This window comes from Sus scrofa, chromosome 11 (assembly GCF_000003025.6).
Source record: "Sus scrofa isolate TJ Tabasco breed Duroc chromosome 11, Sscrofa11.1, whole genome shotgun sequence".
NCBI classification, from domain to species: Eukaryota; Metazoa; Chordata; class Mammalia; order Artiodactyla; family Suidae; genus Sus; species Sus scrofa.
Genome location: NC_010453.5, coordinates 23,917,423 through 23,923,422, shown reverse-complemented (window position 1 = coordinate 23,923,422; position 6,000 = coordinate 23,917,423).

Sequence of the window (6,000 nt, the reverse complement as noted above, 5' to 3'; positions counted from 1 at the left end):
TCCAATCTCATTTACAAGGTCTCTACCCTCCTGACCTAATCACCTCCCAAAGGCCTCAGGTCCTAATACTGTCACATTGGGGGGTTAAGGATTTCAACCTATGAATTTGGGGGGAACACATTCATTGCAGGACATCTGACTTCGGTTTTCTTTCAAATGTTGATTAACAGGGAGTTCCCGTCGTGGCGCAGTGGTTAACGAATCCGACTAGGAACCATGAGGTTGCGGGTTCGGTCCCTGCCCTTGCTCAGTGGGTTGACGATCCGGCGTTGCTGTGAGCTGTGGTGTAGGTCACAGATGTGACTCGGATCCCGCATTGCTGTGGCTCTGGCGTCGGCCGGTGGCTATAGCTCCGATTGGACCCCTAGCCTGGGAACCTCCATATGCCGAGGGAGCGGCCCAAGAAATAGCAAAAAGACAAAAAAAAAAAAAAAAAAAAAATGCTGATTAACAGATATTTTTCCTCCACCCCATCACTCGTCTTTCTTCCAGAGTTTTAGAAAACTGGTGAACTTATTTTGTATATTGCTTCAGATATGGATGGTTTAGGAACTTTCCAAAGGTTTTTATTACTTATCTTGGCTGAAAATTTTCCTGATATTCTCAGAACCCTGAATTCTTCCCCAATTCAGTGAAATGGTCTATTTTTATACCTAAACTTTGGCCTGCATGAGTAAGGACATCTTGATACAACTAGGGGTCTCCTACCATGGACTGTTGCTCAAGAATATATTTCAGTTTTTTTTGGGGGGGGGGTGGCACACCTGCGGCATATGGAGGTTTCCAGGCTAGGGGTCAAATTGGAGCTGGAGCTGCCAGCCTACACCACAGCCACAGCAATGCCAGATCTGAGTGGTGTCTGCAACCTACACCACAGCTCATGGCAGCTCCGGATCCTTAACCCACTGAGTGAGGCCAGGGATTGAACCTGCATCTTCATGGATACTAGTCAGATTCATTTCCGCTGAGCCACGAAGGGAACACCAAGAACATATTTCAATTTTATTTGAAAGCTTTTTTTTAATGTGTATTCCCCCAAAGCACCTTAGCTGAAAATCAAATTTTAGTCCATAGCCTTATACAGACCAATGTCTCTTTCTTGCTTTCTCTATACCAGTAAAATTGTGTATTTCATTTTAACCTCAATCTGCCTGTGTTTAAAATATAAAGCTAAGGTGAAAGATTTCACAGCTCGCAACCCCACCTGGACATCTGTTTTTAGGTAATGTCTTTTACAGAGACTGTTTTATTAGCCCACAGCTCAATCTTGCCACATATGCCAGTTTATCCTATTTTTTTTTTTTTTTTTTTTTTTTTGGTCTTTTTGCTATTTCTTGGACTGCTCCTGCGGCATATGGAGGTTCCCAGGCTAGGGGTCGAATCGGAGCTGTAGCTACCGGCCTATGCCAGAGCCACAGCAACGCGGGATCCGAGCCACGACTGCAACCTACACCACAGCTCACGGCAACACCGGATCCTTCACCCACTGAGCAAGGCCAGGGATCGAACCTACAACCTCATGGTTCCTAGTCGGATTCGTTAACCACTGTGCCACGACGGGAACTCCTATCCTATTAATCTTTAGCTACAAAAATATCGAATCATCTCTGAGCTAAAGTTTGTTTGCGCTTTTTTTTTAGTTTTCTGGGCCTTTTCCATTAGCTTGAGGAAGAAGAATCTTTAGGACTCTTTAGAATCTTTGGACCTTGGGGACAAAGAGGCTTTAGGACTTGTCGTCTGCTGAAGCTGCCCCTCTCCTGATGGCCGCTTGGCCTGAGGCCTTGGCATCTCCTGGTGGAAAGAGAGTGAGGCCAGCGGGGAAGGAGAGTGGGGCTCTGACCCCCTTACTTGGTTGTAAGAGGGTCTCCTGTCTTATCCAGGGAAGAAGAACCTGGGTGGCCTTGTGTGGCTGGATTGCCGGTTGGGGAGTCCATGTCCAGGCGGCCTTCCTCTTTTGGGTGGAGGGACACACAGCCCTGCCATGCCCTGCCACTGTCTTGTTTCTCAGGTCCTGAGGTCCCAAACCAGCTGGCTTTCTTCTTGTTTCCTTGAAGCCTCTGGTGCCTTCCTGGGTTTTATACTTGTGCTCAGTAGGCGGAGTCAGGAGACTGGGTCTATACCCATTGGCTGTTGATTTGCACTTTTTTTTTTTTTTTTTTTTTGTCTTTTTAGGGCCACGCCTGCAGCATGTGGAAGTTCCTAGGCTAGGGGGTCAAATCAGAGCTGTAGCTGCTGGCCTACACCACAGCCACAGCCACACAAGGATTCAAGCCGCAGCCTGCGGCAGTGCTGGATCCTTAACCCCTGAGTGAGGCCAGGGGTCGAACCTGCATCCTCATGGATACTAGTCGGGTTCTTCACCTGCTCAGCCACAACAGGAACTCCCACACTTTTTCTCATCCTTATAAAATGGTGCCCTACATTCAGAGACCACATCTGATTTTTGTGTGAGAAGACCTGGACTTCTCTGCTGAATGCTATGAGGCTGTTGAACAAAGGAGTGACTTTTCTTCCTCCCCTTTCTTCGTCTGTTAGTTTTCTCTTGCCGCGTTAACACATCCCAACACCTAGCAGCTCGAAACAACACCTGTTCATGATCTCACAGTTCTGTAGATCGCAAGTGCAGGCAGGCTTGGCAGGGTTCTCTACTTGGTATTGGTCAGGCCAGGCTCTTCCCTGGAGGCTCTTGGGAAGAACCTGCTTCTGGAGTCATTCAGGTTGTTGACAGGATTCAGTTCCTTGTGGGTTTCTTTCTAGCTATCAGCCAGGGGTCAATTTCAACTCCCAGAGGACACCTGCCTTTCTGTCTGCATTGCCCTTCCATCTTCTTCACGGTGGCAGTGATACAGGAAATCCGTGTGCCTCTCATCTCTCCCTCTTCTCCCTCTGCCGTGAGCTGGAGGAGACACTGCTTTTAAAGGGCTCATCTGGGAGAGTTCCCACCATGGCACAGTGGAGACGTTTCCGACTAGGAACCATGAGGTTGCGGGTTTGATCCCTGGCCTTGCTCCGTGGGTTAAGGATCTGGTGTTGCCGTGAGCTGTGGTGTAGGTTGCAGACACGGCTGAGATCTGACGTGGCTGTGGGGTGTGTAGGCCGGCAGCTCCAGCTCCGATTAGACCCCTAGCCTGGGAATCTCCATATGCTATGGATGTAGCCCTAAAAAAAAAAAAAAAGAAAAAAGAAATGATAGCTGACGGAGCAGCACTGGTACCCATGGTACCTATGCAACTCGTAGTGGGACTCGTGAGGACTGTTCAGCCCTGGGCAATTCTGGAGGGAAGTGGGATGCTTCCAGGGAGGGCGGCAGTACCTTTAAGCCTGGGAGACCAGTGTCATTAGCAGGAATAGACTTGTTTATAGAGCCATGAGACCAACCTTGTAGACAACTACAGAAAGACTGGAGAAAGAATTTCTGAGGCGAACCTGTCGCAGCGGATAGGGGCCACAGATGAGGCCAGTGTGAGTTAATACTTCTGTTCAGGTGACATGTTTGTGTGTGTAAAGTAGCGAGGACTGGGAAAGTGTCCCCCTCTTCAAGCAGATGTTAGTAACTCAATCTGATGTGGTCTTGGAGGGCTGATGTGTGACCCCCTCTGGCCTTTCAATTTAAAGATCATAACCTGCTAAGTAGCTTAGCCAGAATTCAGCTGTAGGCTCTCAAGCTCAAAAGCCCACGAATTCTCTTAAGCACGCTGCCAGGGCTAGTGGGGTACACTTGCCATGACACCCTGTCGTTGGCTGACTCACACACACACCTCCCTGCTGAGCCTCGGCATCACCAATCAGGACTCTTCTCCTGACCATCTCTGCTGATTAAACAGAGTTGAAATCTAGCGCAGGGAGCTCCCTTTGAGGATCAGTGGGTTACGAACCTGTCTAGTATCCATGAGGATGGATACTAGACAGGTATCCCCGGCCAGCAGTAATAACTCACCCTGGCCTCATCTGTGGCCGCTATCCCTGGCCTCGATCAGTAGTTTAAGGATCTGGCATTGCTGTGAGCTGTGGTGTAAGTTGCAGATGCAGCTTGGATCCTGAGTTGTGGTGCAGGCTGGCAGCTGCCGCTCTGATTTGACCCCCTAGCCTGAAAACGTCCATATGCTGCAGGTGTGGCCTTAAAAAGCAAGGAAAAAAAAAAAAAAAAAGAAAAAAGAGCGGCCGAGAGAAAGTCAGGGCAGAACTCATCTTCTATCTCTGGACTACATTATACCTCAAATTCCAGCCATCCCAGATACAGAAAATTTCTACTTATTTCTTAGTCTAGCTGCAAAATTGCCTATTGTAAATGTGAGAGCAATACCTTGAGTCCCTCTATTATGTTCCATTAGTTGAATCTGACTTCAGAAAGGGAAGTGAGGAGAATTGAAATCTTTATACTTTTTTTTTTTTTTTTTTTTTTTTTTTTTTTAGGGCTGTTACTCAAGCATAAGAATTCTGGGATGTTCTTCTCTTCACATGCCATTTTTCTAATGAATGGAAAAGGAATTAGAATGATTAGATGGCAGGAATACAGACCTACAGAGAATGTAGTAAAGTCACTTGTACTATTTAACCTTCTTAGAACTCGCCGTGTTAACATTAAGAGCTTGTGCCCTGTTCCCACAGAAGAGCAGGGCAGCCTCAGAGCTGTCAGGAGGCTCAGGCTATGGAAAGTTACTGAAATCTACATCATCGGTTGTCAGGAGAGGCACAAGGGTCTCTTGGGTGGGCAGAAGCTCCTTTTGGAGCTGGAAAGGTAGCAAAGGGGCTACTGGAGCCTTGTGCAATCCTGAGGTTTGCACTTTAAATGTTGAATTTAATTTATTTTTTTTTACTGAAGTATAGTTGACTTACAGTGTTGTGTTAGTTTCTGGTGTACAGCAAAGTGATCTGGTTCTATGTATATTCTTTTTCATATATTTTCTACTATGTTTTATCACAGGATATTGAATATAGTTCCCTGTGCTAGACAGTAGGACCTTGTTTAGCCATTCAATAGATCCTAGTTTGCATCTGCTAACCCCGAACTCCCACTCCATCCTCCGACCCCTAGCAACCACAAGCCTCTTCTCTTTGTCTATTAGTCTGTTTCTTTAGCTTCCGATTGATGTCTCTGGCATAGATTTAGAAGAGACCCTTGCAGCCAGCTCACACCCTAGAGATCAAGTATTTCTAGATTACATAATTGAGGCAACGAGAAAAGCCACAACTCAGTGGAAAAGACAGTAAACAGGGGTGACCCTTAACTTAGCCCCCCAGGACCCGCTGTTACCACTCTGACCTGTCACTTTGTCATGATCCGGGGTGGGAGCCAGCCTCCTCTCAAGGCTTGCTGTATGGCTGGTCTCTCTTCCGGGCCTGCTCTGTCTCTCTGTCTGGTTAGCTCCCAGTTAGTGCTCAGACCTCAGTTTAAGTGTCACACCCTGCACACACGACCAGATGCCCCAGTTACACAGCCTGCCTAGCACACATCTGATCAGTTGCCCCAGTTACACAGCCTGCCTAGAGCCCTGCACTTGGGCTCAGTTACACTTGTGGATGTTTTTAGTGATGCTGATTAATTAATTCATAGTGGTGTTCTTTGAAGAGAATGTTAAGTTTCTTAAGGGCGGAGCTCGGCTCTTCTGTCTTCAAAGCTTGGGTTCATATTTAACACTGAGGTGGGGGCCGAATAAACGTGTGTTCTGGTTCTTTCAATCATCCCGTCAACACATGTTGCTTCGGCCCCCACCTGAGTATTAAATACGGACCCAAGCATCGGAGCCCTGGGAGGAGAGCACGCTGCAGGTGAGTTTTATTTTTAGTAATCCTTCTCCATCCTGGAGCATCTCTCGTCCTGCCAGCATCCACCAGTTCTGAGCTTTCAGTGGGCTGTAAGGTGTTTCCCTGGTTAAAAGGAGCTAAGCTGAAAAGGACCAGGGCTATTTTCAGCTATTTTTGGAGAATCTTAACAAGATATTTCTAGGTTCCAGATGCTGGGAAGATTCCACATTGGTAACCAAGGTGCTGGTCTAGGAA